Raw genomic sequence first — 18,963 nt, 5'->3', positions numbered from 1 at the left:
CAAATCGGTCTGATGCGGAATAGCGTACGGGGGGGGGGACCAACCAACAATTCCGCCTTAAGCGGTTTTCCGGATTATCGAATAAAAACTCGTATCAAATTTTCATACCGATAAGTCCACACTTCTCATTCTTATACGTATTCGAGTAACGGACCTCACTTTGTACGCGCAAGAAAACTTTTCGGTGCCAGACTGTTGTTGGTGCACGACTGCAGTTTCGCGGCTGTACGCGCGGGATGAGCTTGTATCGCAAATGCGATAACCAAAAAACACAGATTACCCAACTGATATATTTGGTGCAGTGTCATCAATTAATTATCGTTTTACGACGTACCTACACTCGTGTGATACTCGTATCAACGTTGTAACGCTTGTCGTATATCCGGTTTTGCGAGGTTTTTTACTTGCACGGGACCAACAAAATCGTTCCGGTTTCGCGTCAGGAAGGTCCCGTTTCATCGAGGCTTATATTATTATAAAACTATATGAACGTGCCGGGACCATATATGGAAAAATTTCGTGTTGGATAGTTTTCCGTTTTATTTTCGGCGTCCGCATTACACTGCAGTTTTCACTGTATTGTGAAAAAAAGTACATTAATGTTTTAAGCAGGTATATCATTATAAAAGTGTTGGTTAATAATAGTTTATTGATCATACGTTATATAGGTACTTCAGGAGTCTAGCAGGAGTATAGTTCCTTTTAATTCGATAAAACAAATACTTATAGCTGCGTTAATAACTTAGATGCAAAACAAATTGATCGGGTGGGTCGAGCCTCTCAAACCGTGCGCACGAGACTGATGGATATTGGTAGGTGCGACCCAGCCTGACCGACTAATAAGGATGTCCAGCAAATTTAAGGATATATTTTAACAGAATTAGATTTGCTCGCGATGGTACCTGTGATACGATGCAATAATATAATGCGACATTTTTTTTCACATTTAAAACGCATTTATTGTGTTTGCGTCGTTCCGATTTATATTTTCGTTTCGTAATCGTTTGGGAAAATGCCACATCATCGTGAAATACGTTTTTTTTTTTTTTTTTTGTTATTATTCTATAGGGGAAATTCGGAAACGTCTGTAATATTTAATAATAACAATAATAATAAAAGGTTAGACAATAATAAAAGGTCGTATGTTGGGTATATCGATTTAATTGATGTTAACCCAATAACCCCCCGATGAGTTGCCATAAAATTGTCATAACTTCGTAAGTAATTAAGCACTCAATTAAACCTTTGTATATACTATAAACCGTTAAATGGGAGTTTTGCTAATATAGTTATTATACCATTGACAATACATTTATTTAAGAAGTAGATATAGTGATTATAGTTTATCAATAAATACACGTTCATTGTTATTTTGTGCATAAATATTGTTGATATTATTTATTGAAATATGCGCATTTGGTCAGGGGTTTATTTCTACCCCCACTAGGTACTACATTGATATTATCCGAGGGGAAAAGCGATAATTATGCCCTTCATATAACTCCAGGAAACTAAGTATGAGGTAGTAAAAAAAAAATGTTTGGCTCATAACCGTGCCGCTGAATGTACCTTTATCTATATATTACAATGCCGTTTTGTTTTATCTATTACAGTTTTTTTCATTTGCCTTCCTATTTTTTAAACATTTATTGTTGCATCGTCTAGTATGATACAAATACAGATCGAATAATGTACCTAAAAAAAAAAATTATTAATTTATAATAAATTAAACTTCTTGGTTTCATTTTAAGTAACTTTTTATAAAATACATTTACTCGTAACATTTTATTATCCATTTTACAATAATTCATATTATTAAGTCTACGTCTACAATAATTAGATCGTTGACTAACTTGGGGCCATATCCATTCTAAACCCCTCACCTTAAACAACCGTTCTCGACAGCTATTACGACTTATTTTTGTATACAAATAGGTACGTTAATCTCAAAAATAAACTTCTCTTCAAACCAATTTGGGCTTATGGTATCCAACTAGATATGGGGAGCTGCTAAATCCACCACAATTATTATAATCAGAATATTTCATCCGAAATTCCTTTGTCAAACAATATTAAAGCACCATATTATGTCTCAAATGACAATCTCTATAAATATACTTGTAGGTATTATATCAACAGTGCAAAACGTTGCCAATGCATTCTACAAACGCCTACATTCTAATGTCCACAACCATCGCAAGCTCCTGATTTCGGAACTGTCGTCCGTCCCCACTATTCCTGGTCACCTCAGAAAGTACTTAAAACTAACTTGATGTCATGAGTTCATGACCTACTGATCGACAAACCTCTTCACATCATATCGCAAAGATCCATCACTTGAGCCCTCTTATTCGCATAAGCACCGTATCTCTTGAAACGTAACTATTTTAATTTAATAATTTATTTTATATTCATCCTAAATCATTTGTACTTATTGTAAAAAACTTCATTTTCAGATTATACAATTACTAAATTAAAATCAGAAAAAATATTATTAAATCATTCTAAAATGTTCCAATGGATCCAATGGCTCGTAATATATGAAAAAACACACAACACTCACTTTTGTATGACTAATAAACATAAAATATTTCGAACAATTGTGAAAAAAGTACATTTGTTTAAAATAAATTGTATTTTGTTGAGTATTTGTTCATACATATTGTATATTTGTATATGATATAGTTGGGTAATAGGAGTGGTTATTTTTAAACCTAAAACCAATGACTTCACATTATAAAAACGAATCGGATTGCAGTCGTGTTTACTCGAAAATGTATTCTCGTTATTCTGCCACGTCGTTATGAGTTTTACACTTCTTTTACATGAATATCCGAATAATCGATTCGAAATAATAAAAACGATTCATATTAAACGCAGTAGTATAGTATTACCCGTTATATTCATCACATCTCCAAAACTAACTATCTATTTAAATAACTGTAATTTTATTAAATTATTTATACAAAGTAATAATCATTCTTCGGGCCAATCCATTTAGTTGATTCTACATTTTTATTGTTATGACTTATAAATGTATTGAAATTTAGAATAGTTCTGTTTTTAGTGATTAGGCAGTGTTTAGTGCACACAAGTATGTATGAACGATCCGATCCGCAAGACCGTAATACACACGATAGTAGTACGCAAAAAAAAACTTTGAAAACCTCTAGCTGCTACACAGTATAGTTATAATATAGTGTATAGATGTGTATATTTAGAATAATATCTGCTGTATGTTTTCTCAGAACCATTATTAATAAAAAAAAAAAAAGTTTTAAAATAACCACTAATTGAGCGTTATAATTATTTATTATTATTATTGTTATTTGACATTCGTCGTCACTCGAATCAAAACATACATATATGAACGCCGAATCCTACTATAATATAGGGCTAATATATTTTTCAGCATTATAAAAATAGTAAATACCCATTTACGATCTGAAATACAAAAATTATTATCCACAATTTATCGATTGAAAATCATTCTCTCTTCTATACATTAAGTGCTATGCGATAATTATTACATAGCTGACGCCTTGCATAATGCAAATGTAACCTCAAATAATATTAGACAGGTAGGTATCTAGTGTTTACATAACATTAACAACTTATGTTGTTTATATTGATATCCGTGCGAAATCGTTACATATATTAGTCACTATTGTGCGAACTGTTTATTCTAAAAGCATTATACAATTATTTATTATGCTGGGAGGATTCCGCGGGATTTCATATGGAAGTTATATAGCGGATACCGGCAATATTGCATAAACAAACCAATTGTGTTCCAGACAAATCTCATCATACAATGTGGTGATCACTTTGATTAATTGATAAACTAGTGTTCAGGATTATTTGCGCATATTTTGATAACTGCACATTATTTTTAAGATTTACGTTTTTTTTTTTTTTTAATATAGTGTATATATCTTAATACAATTTTGTAAATTCGACGGCGATCTTATTGCACCTACTTTTATACTTTTGGAGGATAGTTGTTTGAAAATTGAAATAAAAGTGTAAGACTGCAGCTATTTAAGAGCAGGGTTCAAGTAAAATTATATAGGTACATTATTTAATGACTTTTTAATACAATTCAGGATCTTATACATTTATAGGTACCTACGCAGTAAGATATATGCTTTAAATCCTAGTACTTTTACAAATCACTAACGACCGACTAGCGTTAGCGCAAATAGTGAAGTTACCGGTGAGATTTTCAGTCCACTGAAAATTTATTGTGAACACACTGTACTGGATCATGACATGCTTAAATAAATGTATACATACAATATACATACAAGAATCACATCACATATATACTTGCAATGTGCATGGGTATTAGGTATTACTCATCGTGGATTCACGAAAATATATCCAAACATGCAGGTATGCCTAATCATACTGTGGTTATGACGATTTGTTATTATAAAATGTCCATGTTATAATTACGACGGGATCGGAAGTTTATCAGTTCAACTATTTATTTTATATTTAAGATTTATACCTACCTACTTATTTACTCAACTTTTAGATTTATATTGAACTACGCAGTGTCGCTTTGTTTTATGAGACTCGGCTACAAACATAATATTTTAAAGTCCCTTGTCCCATATGGACACTACTACACTAGTAAGGTGTTTAGCTCTCCTCGTTGAAGATTAGCTACCGAAATATTATTCGACTGTAACTTAATTTCCGTACAATAGATATTAGATGTAGTAGAATATTTAAAACCATATACACGTTATTAATTATTACGTTCAATGATTTTTTTATCATATTTATTTTTCGACTTTAACACCTGTAGGTTCGCATTACACCTTGTTGTGTTGTGTTCTGTACTTATATTATTATTCAACACGCGGGTAACGAAATGTTGATAACACGTTTTCGACTACAAATAATAATAATATATTTCACTCTACACGAGACGGTATGAAAGGAACCCGGCTTAAGATTATATTTCAGACCACTGCGTCGGCATAAAATATGTGGCGGCTCACTAGTTGTCCCGAAATCGATTCCCAACGATGAAAAAATTGTTAAACGCATGGCCGTACCTACGATATCAAAATAAAAATACGTGCGCGGCATCGTTTCGAAATCGAAGTTCGGTACCGAATCACGTAGTATTGTTTTATTTTATTTTATTGTACGCTAAGTGTAGGTATACATGAAATATATCTATAAACGGCTGCTGGAGGCCACATCGACGTATCGTGAGAAATTGCTTTGAATTGTTTTCAGATCTTGTAGATATGACTCTGCGCGGTTGTGAATGGTGATGGATTACAGACGAGCTAATCAAAATGTGCTCTATAATGTTTAATACTACTGTGTCGATACGTTTTTGTATATTTTGCGTATTGTCAAGAGATCGGCGATTGTTTTATCGGACTACAGTATTAGTCACTCGTGCAATACCTGTCTATATACCTATACTGAAAATATTTATAATAATAATGTTACAAGAATCGTTGAAACGATCTATTTGTTAAACATGAAATCGTTCTAAAATATCAAAATTTAAATTAAAATTAAGTATTCTTATATTATGGAAATATTTGTTTTTTAAATGTAGGTGTATGATAAAATCTGATTCTCTGGTATATGACTATATGAGTGCATTTAAGACGCATCAGTCATCACTGCCACCTACCGTAACCTATTGTAGTCACGACACTGATTTCACATTAGTTAGATTAACTAGCCAAACTAGGTATTGATAATAAAACTCCAAGTCTTAATGCCGGATTTATCATTTAGTCCATGTCATACTGATTAGTAAACACTAAATTAATTAATTAAATTTTGGAAAGAAATCGACTCGTAAAACGTAAATTATTTATAATAATTATTTTTTTAAAGTCCTTTTTTATTAATTTATATTTTTTAAAAAATACGTTATTAATTTAAACACTAAACCTACATGGATATTGTAGTAGACTAAACTCTTCTCAGAATAATTTTTAGCATAAAATGATTCATCATATAGTTGTCAAATCTAAACAATAAATAATAATACATTAAAAACAACAGTGTTTTGCACTAAGGTAAACAAAGTATGGGTATTCAACAGGCAATACAACAATAACATTATCCAATTGTTTTTTGTTGTTCTCGCCGTTTTTATTATTATTTAATAAATTATAATAACTAATATATAATATTTATAATATAAAAATATTTTTTTAAGAACTTATATGCTCGTTTATATTTTAAAATTTTAAAGTATACGTGGTAAGTATACCTACTAGAGTTCTCACCTCATTAGCAATAATGTAATATTAGAAACACAATTTGTAATGCATTAACTGACTTAAGTATTTAAATTCATATCTGGGATAATTTATTTAAAATAAGAATTGTTTATAGTTAGCATAGCAATAATTTTGTTGGTAAATAAAAAAACATATAATTTAACAATAAAATAATAATTTATGGATGAAAATTTAATACAATAAAAGTATTTTCGTTTAACAAAGTACGTATATTAGTGTATTACTACTGATTATAAACAGTACTATTTTATTTATAACCAATGGTATTACGTATACATTATGCTATAAACTAATATCTAAACAATTACCTAATTAGGATTATTAATTTATGAATGGAAAAATAATATAATATTGTAATTGCAATATATAATCGAATTTGAATGTATAATATGAACGTACGAATATCATTAATAATTAAATGTAAAATGTCCATATGTTAAAGTTTTTATAATAATTTTAATCTGCGTCAAAAGTCGTTTATTAACGTAACATGATATTTTGTACACACATTTTAATTGTATAAACTATAATAAATTATATTCAGTATACAACGGGCACAAACTATATGTTATACGTAATGGTCTAAAAATAATTAATTTCCCGGTTTGGAGTTGTGTTACTTTTTAAACAATTGCCGGAGGATTAAGGAAGCTTGGCGTTAAAAAAAAAAAAAAAATAACCAAAACAAAACTGAAATAAATGTGCAGTTCAATGTGCCGGTATGGCCTCTGAACTACTAAAGAACAGACGACTTTTCCAAAATCTTTAATATTATACATATTATTATGTAAAAAGGCAACACTATGGGGGCTATTATACTAAACAAACTAAAACCTATATAATTTGGGGGTATCGTCGCAAACGAACGAATAACAACAAAATATGCGTAGACATCGCCATAAATCTAACGGATGCGATGTACGAAATTGTAAACGAAACATTTAGTTCGAAGTTTAGTGAGGCGTCGCTTCACTTGCCAAAATCTATGGCGCCAAACACGCTGCACACGGCCACCCTATTCCCAAGTGTGTTGACTGACAGAGTAATTTTAGAGGGTAGACTGTTTTCCACAACAACTATAGATCTAATGTAATGCGCAGGGTAATAACCTTACATCGCGCGCGCACACACACACACACACACACACATATATATATATATATTATATAATAATATAACAATGAATATTATCGTAGACACAATGTATAGATGATCGTAATTATCAGAGTGCAGAAGAAAACGGCAAACGAGTTTTTAAATTATACCCTGTCCCGTGGACCGCGATAATCGAAAGTTTATTTCGTTATAGTTTTCTGAGTTCGAGTCATGTGTATATACCATCACATATAGATTATAGATAGATACCAGATGAAACGAGATGAAAATAATTTTTGAAAAAGTCAACTTTTAAAATATAAGATATAGCTTTTGTACGAATAAATAAATGTTACCAGAATTAATTCTCGGATTTTCTAAGTTTAAGTGTACGTTTAAATCAGAAAATGCGTATTATTAAGAACAATAAGCGATTTACAGTTTATATCAGAATATAAGAAAAAAAAACGCTGTTGTGAACGCTTCGACGCACGCTTCTTTGGTTGATATCTTAAATTCTTAACGGCAAATTGACAGATATTTTTGTAAACCTTTACTGAATGGGCTTATTTTAAGTATGCAGGTAACAAAAAAATCTGAAGACGAAGTTCAACATTTTCGTAGTGGGATCAAAAGAACAGCGAGAAAAAAATGTTTGCAATGTATTTGTTCGAGATACAACTGTAGAATTATTTTATACACGAACAATACGGTTTTGTACTTATTTCGGAAGGCCAAAATCTCAAGACAAATAAGGTCTAGTCGTTGAATTTTTCAAAAATTTTAATCAAACAGAAAATTATGTCTTTTTAAATTTAAATTTAATCTCATGATTATTCGATTGTATTTACATTAAACATAATTTATAATATATATATACGAATTATATCACTCTCGGTCCACACAAATATTCGTCTTGTACAATTTGCAGAGACCGATTAAAACAGACATTTCAAATTTCTAATCGGAACGAAATTAATTCAACAGTGATTTAAAACGCAATAAAAAATATAACCATATTTTACTTGTCGGAGTAATATACAACTGCGGGTCTTCTACGGCGTGACGCGAAACGTCTACTTGATAGTTGATCGATCGTCTCGAACGGCGACGTTTTCGATTCGGCAATATGACGTAATAATATAACGATGTCTATATAGTTTCAAACAAGTAATATAACACATCAATAGTCAACAATATTGTGTTTGCCGTTATTATATACACTGTACAACACACCTGCATGGCTGCATGTGTGCAAATAAAATCATATTATTGTTTCTGTCGAGACCATAAAATAATGATTGATAGATAACATAATAATATACTATATTATTATTATTATTATTATTATTATGTAAGTGCCTATAATAATCTATATATTATAATAATTCACTTAACGTCTATGCAATATTATTGCCCGCAATTCGCGATGATTATTTAATATACGTTGATTCGCTACATAAGTTTATACGGTAATAATATTAATGATAGGTACTAACCCGCTGTACAGAGAGAGAGAGAGAGAGCATAATTCTACAAGCACGCTCGCCATCGTTTTAACCTTTAGTTATGCGTTCATTCAATTATATTTCCAGAACGATTAAGTACGTTTTTAAGACCATATTTCACGTAGATACTTAAATTTTTCATGTCATTTGAGGAGTGTTCTACGGCGATACAAGTTTTTTGCCCGTCTAATCTTATAATAATAATAGTAAAAAATAAATATGAGAACCTCACCTTTTTACTAAAAAAATTGATGAATATGTTAAATGTATATAATATTATTTAGTAAAAAAAATAATTTATATACATTTTACAAATCATAAAATCCTAATAAAAAAATTGGTTAGTAATATAATAAATAATAACTCAGAAACTACACATTCGAATAATTGCATTAGTGCAATAACAAGATACCTATCGTTTTTAGAAATATTCTCAAGGCCTTCGACGCTGTCTGGTTTATGTGGTGATTACGCACAACTAGACTACTGTTTTTGCATTGTATCGGGCATTATAACAATCCGAGCTGTCTGGTTGTAAAACAACTAATTATTAGGAAATATCAAAATATGGTTTCCGAAATAAAACATTTTAAAAATGGAGTTGTTTCATCGTACACGCGCATTAATGATAATCGATAATGCATTAATATTTTTGTCATTTTTTTCATAAGATAATTGTCATTATTTGTTTAACTATTTAGTATAAAAAAAGACGGTTCTCGCGGGTGAAAAAAAGTTTTGTATCGCCACAAGACACTTAATTAAACACTAATTTAAATTGTTCAAAGGCATAAGAAATCTAACATCCATTTGAAGATATGATCTTTATTTAAAAATTTAAATAGATCAGAGTTCATTAAATAAACACGTATTTAAACAATAAAATCGAGAAGAAGATTGGTAAATATGATGCTTATTGAACCATCCGGTATAATACATATTATTTATAAAGGTACTCATAAATTGTAATAATCGTGATGTTACTCGTCTATTTGTCACCCTTCGAATGGAGACCAGCGTCCAGTTATACTGCACTATTGTCTCCAGTATCGCTGCATACTGTATAAATCTGTGTATTGTAGTTTCGTATTCCTGTAGCACTTCCGCAGTCCCTCGAGTCCAACCGCAAATTAAACATTGTTTAATGTTTAATTTAAAAAAAAAAAAAAAAAAAACTTTTACTAAAAAAAAAAAACCGTATACCTTTAAAATTGTTATTGAAAACATTTGTTGTCAATGCTCTTTCTTCTTCCTTTTTTTTTCTCGTTGAAATCGTTGCAGACGTTGCAGTTGCCATCATACGCACGGGATCGCATATTATTGTCCCGCGCACCTAGTTATTATAATATACGTTCAAATATTTTTCCATCTCCGACGTCTCGTCACATTTGCGACAATAGGAATAGAGAAAAATAAATTATACAGTTTTTTAAAATTAAAAAGGAAAAAACGGTCGCTGATGATTTCTCTGGCACGTCATAAATCAAACGTCTGCCGGTTACAACTTTCCGCACGCAACTAATCGATAAACGTTGGTATACAGTAATCCCGAGCACTAAAATGTTCATCACGATAATGGATTTTATATGCACAGCGGTTCTAAAAGTTTCAGTTTAATCTTTCAGAATTTATCGCGCAAAGATATTATTTAAAACCAATGAATAACAGCCGTTACCCCGAAAACATAGGCACACCTACTGTATGCGAACATATAATTATTTACACTAGACACAGACTGAGTAGGATTTTGAATAATTCGTTTCGAACACATTCCTGAAAAGCGGTATTTTTAAGTAGCGACTAGCGTGCACATATATACATATTATATAATATATATTATGTAGGTACGTGGAAATCTATTGTACACGAATACGCGTACATGTTAGTATTTTTTTTTTTATTTTTGTCTTATTTTATTTATTTTTTATTAATATGCCATACATTCATTCCTATATTGATATAATATATTAAAATTTAATATATTATATTCAGAATACAAAAGTATTGCATTGTAGTAACTATGGAGCATTTTACAAGACTGTGTCTTATAATAATAATAATAATAATACATCCAGTAGTGTGACTAGATTTCCGACATTAGGTGGAATGAATGGCTCGGATTTCGAGATCCGAATTCCCCTTTTTATGGTAAAACTTTTGTCCCATATTCATTAAAGTTCGAAATAAATTAATTTTATTAAATTAAAAATGAAACGAATACATTTCATTTTATTTCTATGATAAAAAATAAATAACAAAATATTTTATTATCTACAGTCCATGGTTTTAGACCTTTAGTTATACAAATGATACATAGATATACCATTGAAGTGCCAATCCCGGAGCGTGTTAAGTGTCGAATTAAATAAAAATCTAAGTATAAATTCTTTCAATTGCATTTTTTTTATTGATGAGATAGTTGTTCATTTTTTTTGGTAATTACTGTATAGCAACGTTTTTTATTAGATTTTAGGCTATGTATAATTATTGGTTTTTGTACTATACCTATTATAGTATAATATTATGATATCTAAAATATTTTTTTTATTACAATAATAATAGATTTATAATTCTTGGACCCATCCCCCTCTTATATAAATCCTTGTTACGCTACTGCCATCATTATTCAATAATCATCAATCATAATAATTATACTATACAAATGCGTATTATGAATGATATGTCTTATGAAAAGTGTTATTCAAATGTTATTTTGCCATTAAATATTAATACTGTACAAAAGTGAAATTAATTTAAGTGTTTTATAATTTTTATTCAATAGTTACCGGGTAATTATTTTTTTTAAAAGTAAAGTCCCTTTTAGGACAGCAAAATTATGGTATGCTAATAATAATGAAAACGATGGCTGATGATAAAACATTTCGGTGACATTACATTATATAATATGATTACGGCGTTAATAATAAAATTGTCGATATTGTAGAAAACCGTTCATAATATGCTCGCGTAATATACCTACTCCGTTCGATCGATGAACCTTCGTGAGCTACGTAGGTATCTACCCTTAGCCAATTAAAATACGTCGTCGTAACGCAATATACTTTTTTCCGGCTTATTATAGTCGAAAATCTGCATACATTTGTGAGTATTAGTGTACAAAAACCAACTATTTTCTTTTAATAAACAGTACATATAAAGTTAAATTTAATCTTTGTTGTGCAGAGCATTTTCAATAAAAAAGTAAAAACAAATAAAAAGATAATTGGTATGCATACCAATCAGTATATGTTGTGCATTTTCTTAAAATCGTAAATATTATGATTTTTAGTCAGTATTATAATATACGATATTTTTCCTCGACAGAGATCCGATAATGATAAATTGATAATATTGTGAAAACGAGACCGATTCGATAAATATTTAAACCGTTATTCACACCCTATTACCCCATCATATACCCCCCGACAATAGATGTACCTACTACAACAGTGCTATATACACATACAGCCGCGCGTTTGCGCGTTTCATCGCCCAGAAAACAGTCTTATTACGTCGGTTATTCATAAATCATTGTTGTTATTATATCATACACATGCGTATGATATACTTAGAAGGGTTAACCTTAACATTATATTATAACGTCACAGCACTGCATAGAATGAGATCTAATTTGATCATTCCGCTAATTGGGGATTTGAAACATATCCAGGGGAACACAAGGCGATAACGCGCAACTCTCCTACGCGGGTAAATTTCAAAACCGCTATATGGGTACCTACCAAACGCACGCACGCACGCACGCACGCACGCACGCAAAATATCTATATATTTTGTTATAATGTGAGGAGAATAATATTATAGCTCTGAAAATATATATTTCAGCGATACGGCGGCGATATAATTTAAGTTAATTGGCTATCGCTCATATACCTGCACACAAAACACGCATAGGTATATAACATATTATACGCATGCTAATATTATATAACGCCCGTCTTTGCATAATATTGCCTAGAATAATTCATTTATCATTTCTGTACGTACATATTTTCAGTTGACGTTATAGCAAATATTTATAGACGAATACATGTGTGTGTATAACTCATATAGGTATGCAGCAAAATCCTTTACCAGTAACACTCACTATTTCGAAGACAATTCGCTTCTTTTGGAAAATTTATCAAAAAGTCACTGGGAATCCTTTGATTTTGTCGTTCTTAATCCTTATGTTTATCTGTCAATCCATCTATTAGCTCTTGGTTTTTAATTTTCTGGTCTATAAAGCAGAATATTTTTTCAAAAATTGGGTGTACAAAAAACGTCAACATGTCGAATACTAAACTTGTATGGTTTTAACAATAATTATAAAATATAATATATAACCATTTCAAGTATACAAAAGACCGTGCCCTGAAATTTCGATCGGGTTCTGCACCTATACGAATAGCAGAACGTGTCTGTACATAAAATATAATATGTGAGCTGTAACCGCACAAACTTTTCGAAATCGTTCAGGCGACGGCGCCGAGACGTATTATACGTGTGATTATTATTTATATATATACTTACAGACCAGGAGTGCTCAGACTCTTTTTGATAAATGTCTACCGGAAAACATTATTCTTTGTGAGATGTATGTGAGTTTATTTTCTATATATAGGTAGAATACGGGTCCATATACGAAGCGGAACTGCCCATTTAACACATTATGGGCGAGTAACAATACTAGAATGGACGTTAATATATAGGTAGGTAGGTACCTAATAGTTATAGAATACACGGACGTGTCAGTCATAATAGAAACATCACCGTAGAGCGCGATAATACTGCGGTTTTATCAATAAATGCGTAAATATACGCGCCGGCAAACCGCCGGGAACCGTCTATTATGAAACCATCAGCGAACGACCCTTATTTGACCACCCCTGGACGGTGACTGTTCGTCGGCGGCATAATTTTACGAGTGGAATAAAATCATTTTGCGAGACTCTGTAGAATTTTTTTTTAATAAACAATCCGTATAATACGATAAATCCCGCAAACGGTTTTATATTATCACGTCTGCAAATCTAAAAGCTGCGCGTTTATATATAATATGCATTTACCTACATAGGTATACCTATAGGGATGTTCACAGTAAATCTCGTCTTTATAATACATTCAAATCACATTACTGTGTTTACGAGATTTAACTCGTTTTAGTGTGTGCGCTGGCAGCGAAGAACGTAATTTCGATTTTCATTTTTCATTTTTTTTTTTTCTTTTTGCTTTGCATAATGTCGAAATATAATATAATATTACGCACAGCACACACACACACACACACACCAGCGTAGAACATATTATATATATATATATATATAGAGAGAGAGAGAGAGAGAATTAGTATGGACTATAATATTCCGGTATTGCACGTCGTCTCCCGTTTCGTTTAAAAAATAATTCAATAATAGGCCGCCGCCCCGTTATCCCGAAATCGTTTCCCCGTGGCAACCGCCAAGATACATAATTTGTAATACGGTTCAAATGCCAATTTATTTTAAAAACGAAGTTTTATTTTTCTCGTATTAAGACGGATCTTTTGACTGATGACACAGTGTAATCGGCAAGTCACTTCAACGGTACAACGGCCGCACCGTGCTATTTAATTACTATTACACGGCGCATTATTATTATTATTATTATTATTATATTGTACATCGGTGCGGGAAAACTTTTTTCGTTTCGGTATATTACACGCCACATGATGACCTATCGCGGGTAACTTTCCGACGCGGAGAAAATTATTAATCCCAGTAGGTAGATGTTTTTTTCCAGTCTACCGACATTAACGTTTACACCATTAAGCTCTTAAACCAAACTAAAAAAAAAAAAATAAAAAAAAAAAATAAATAAATAAAAGATCGGTCGAACGAGAGGAATACAATGAAAACCATCGAATCGAATTTCGATGTTTGTTTTTTTTTTCGTTTCCAAACAATACCTGTATAAGGTTGTAACCTAAATACAGTTGCCGCACACCATATCCAAATGTATATTAGTATAAATCTCATAGCGCTAATGCTGTCCACCATCGCGGTGTGTAATGAACACCGCCGCGCACAGTGAGAACTTGAAATAGTACCGGCCATTGGCAAAGGTATTATATATTAATATGTACATGTTGTTGTATTGTGTATTTAGAATCTCACTTTCGGGACACCGGGACACTGTGTGTGTGTGTGTGTGTGTGTGTGTATGCGACCCTTTGGCCGAAGTCAACCGCAGCACTGTTCGGACTACATGCACGGATGGTGAGGGGGAAAGCTAGACAACCCCCCGAGCGCAATCGATTATATCGGCGGAGTTAAAGGCTCGTGTATATACGGCTTCGCACAGTGAGCGTACGAAATACGAATACTCGTATAATATAATATATATATATATATACACACCATAGGTACCGGAATACCGCGAACGACGATTACGACGACAACGCGCGATTGCTATGAGGTAAAAACAATTCACGATAAAATATAAAAACGTCGCGCACGCACTAACTCGACTTTTGCGCAAGCACACACACACACACATCTTAAGCCACCGCGGCCTTCTCTCGCGCGTAAAATCATTCCACTAAAAGTGATTAAGGGTCCCGTTCTTTTCGTATAACCGTTCAGCAGACGTGTTCCGGCGCGCTCGAAAACACATTTTCGTCGTACATAACCTGCACTCGAAACGTTGTGTTTCACATTTTCCGCGTGTATTATTAATGTGCGAACGGTGTGTCTCGCTTTTTCCACGGTTGTCGAGTGGGGTGAGCGAGGGAGGCAGGTACACGACGTGTTTCTTTTTGCGTTCTCATGCAAACGCGAAAAGAAGCGCGAAAGAAACATATTATTATTATAAAATAGAGAACACTGCAAAAAATATTATTGTGTGCTCCGTTTTGGAACGACGTTGACATGATATTTTTCTATTCCCTTTCGGTCATCGCGTATTCGGATTCCGAGTCGGGAGGGCGGGGGGGGGGGTGAGGGTTCTGCGTTGGTATTAAAACGGCGTTGTTCACTTACCGAGACAGTGATGATGTTTTAACGCCTCAAAAGTTCCGCGGCGAAAAATTCACACAGTTTTCAAGGAAATCGGGAAAACCGGATAAGGATCGCGGGTGACAAGTTTAAATTAAAAATAATAATACCCTTGCGGCAGTCACGCGCTTTACTCTAATTCAAGGTGAAGGAACATGTGAGATACGACTAATGTCCAACAAATAGGAATCTGCCGATGTGGACAGCTTTTCAATTATAGGTGTGCGCCGAGGGAAATATTCGTGAAATGGACAGATATATTATAAACAAATATTAAAACAAACATTAAACGCCTGTACTACATGTCATGACGAGTCGATATCGTATCGACGTTAGACCCGAAAAAAATTATACACACATAATATTAGGTATTTTTATGACCTCGACCCTGAACTGTATTTACTTACGTAACTGTCTACACACTAAAATACCAGTAATAAAATTGTACAGTGTAACAGAATAGAATTATTACCTAATAATTAAGTAATAGGGTAACATAAAATAATATGTTATTACTTATGAATTATGATTTATGACCAACACATATGTTTCTACATATATACGAATTACACTTTTATTTTTGACACACACCTAATGTTTTCCTCGATAATTAAAATAATTTTTGTTAGAATATAGTAAATGTATTAAGTAGTAAAAAAATCCGGCAATAGCGATAAAAAGATTATTTGTTAATTTGTATAAATTAATCCCTGATAATTTTTCTAAAGAAAATCGATTTAATTTGCAAGTAACAAAAATGAATCAACAAAATAAATATATTTATATATTTTATTTATCTTTATTTGCACTTATTGATCAATATATGTATTATTTGACTTTGAAAGTTTTGCATAGACCATGATGATTGTCAAAAAAAAAAACAATTTATAGTATATTTTCAATATTTTTCGATCGACTATTTCATTACTTAAATCACTTCTAATTTATAATTTATTTATTTTTTAAATCTTGTTCGTAACTTGGTAAACTCTTATACACTGAGAGTTATTTGTTTAAGTTGGTGAACAACTTTTGGAAAGTGTCGAATATTAAAAAGAAATCTACTGATTGCGAATTGAAAGGATTTAAATTAAACTAAACACATATACAGTGATTGCATGATGTGTTTAATCAACATAATTACACTAGAATACGTATATAATATTATGGTATTTTGTATTATACTGTAATTTATTCGTTATAAATACATTGAGTTGCAATTAAATGAAAATCGAAGAAATAATTTGTAGAGATAATTTTAAACGGTTCTCAAAAATACAACCGCGATAATAACAAAAATTACTTATTCTAAAGAAAAAGGCTATTTTAGAGAATAATTTTAAATAATTAACTTGAGATTCCGCCATTGTTTAAAACTAAAAAGCCCTCAGACCTATAATGCACGAAGATAACAACCATTACATTATTATACATATGGATTACAATTTATAATATTATGTAGTTGGTAGGTTATATATCGACACGTAATATCTATTCTACGACCAGTAGCACCGAACTCATATGTCATGTGAAGTGGTTAAATGTTTGGATGGGTCTGTCGTGGGTGGTTGGGTATAGCCGGTATAGGTGATTTCTAGGGGTTAATGGGTTAATAAAATTAAAGAAGGTGTTAAATGTATTATAATTTACGCTTGATAACGTGAAACATAGAAGTTAGAAGTCAAATAGACAAAAATCTTAGATTAAATTTCATAAAAAAGTCCAAGTTCAGCCCCTAGCAGCGATTCCTTTTTAATCGATTATTGAGCTGAATGTCGCGACTATTATAACTTTTGCAAAGAATTCCATAATTGTACACTATTATCAAAATATTCTAAGCTTTAAATGTCGTAACTTGTAATAAGCATATTTATAAAAAAACAGTTTTTTTTTTTAAATATTTGATACACACTATTTAGTACATATTAATATTCTTAGAAAAGTATTCTAGTTTTTTCGTATAAAATATATCAATAAACCATAAAATAGGTGGGCAAGTATCACTTTGCTGTATAGAATAGACGGAGAGTAGGTAACTATTATGGGTGCGTTAAATTTGAATGCAATTACAGGTATCATTGTATACGGATTTTTTTTATAGGCTTTTTTAAAAAAAAAAAACTTAGAAAAATCGAAAATTTAAATTGTCTATAAATGGCTTCAAAATATTTTGAAAATTTAATCGTAAATATATAACACTAATATAACATTTTGTGAAAATTTCAAGTATTTACAATGATTCGTTTCGAGTTACAGCAAAATAAAAAAATTGATTTTGTCGAAAACTGATAATGCGTTAAAATTCCTGTTTTTCCGTCTTGTTTTAGGGTTTTTCCTATTGCTTTTGAAAACTACTGGACATTTTTTACTTTTGACCCCCCAAAATATCAATTAGATGAATTTTCTTTTTCAAAGAGGGGCTGAACGTTGAAGTCAAAAATCAAAGCATTATTTCTACTTCAAATCGTGATGACAGACACAAAAAAAAAAAACATATATCATTGTAAAATCAATAAATTCTTCATTTCGTACAGAATCTAAAATAGTAAAATTAGATTCTTGTGATAAAAATGCTTTGTAAAAAATAGAAACTCAAAAAATACATAATATAATAAACATTTTTTTTTTGTTCAGGAAATTACTGTAGCAATTAAAAAAAAAAATAATCACTGTGTATTAGTGTCAAATTTAAGAAAATATTTTGCATTATCGACGTACATAAAAATGTAGGGGTAGCAAACTATTAAACAACATATATTTTTTTAAACTCAAATCACGCTGAAATAGTTAAATGATATCACTATAATGTTACCGAATATTTTTTAATTTTCACCCATGCCTCCGCTTACGAATTTAAGTATTTGCACAAATTAATTCGAAAAGTTTTAATTATTATGTAAGATATATTTAATTTCAAATTAATTTTCGTTCAATATTTTATTTTAGACTTGTTACTAATTTATACATTTTTACTTAGCATATTTTTGTATATTATGGTACCTAGTTGTTTGAGTATTCATCATTCATCATATACCAAGC

The 18,963-nt window shown here is 31.3% G+C and overlaps 1 protein-coding gene across 5 annotated transcripts in view; it reads right to left on the bottom strand.

The window, feature by feature from the left end:
- Positions 1-18,963, bottom strand: part of LOC113549185 (pseudouridine-metabolizing bifunctional protein C1861.05) — a 193,171-nt gene that overhangs the window by 63,288 nt on the left and 110,920 nt on the right. For 2 of the 5 annotated variants that reach the window (XR_003404914.1, XR_003404913.1), the window contains exon 15: positions 10,097-10,226. The exons of the other annotated variants lie outside the window; for them this stretch is intronic. The gene's annotated coding sequence lies outside the window, so the exon portion shown is untranslated. The remainder of the gene's footprint in view (positions 1-10,096; positions 10,227-18,963) is intronic. 5 annotated transcript variants of the gene reach the window in all.

The sequence above is a fragment of the Rhopalosiphum maidis genome, chromosome 4, assembly GCF_003676215.2.
Source record: "Rhopalosiphum maidis isolate BTI-1 chromosome 4, ASM367621v3, whole genome shotgun sequence".
Lineage (NCBI taxonomy): Eukaryota > Metazoa > Arthropoda > Insecta > Hemiptera > Aphididae > Rhopalosiphum > Rhopalosiphum maidis.
This window is presented reverse-complemented; position numbering and strand designations above follow the sequence as displayed.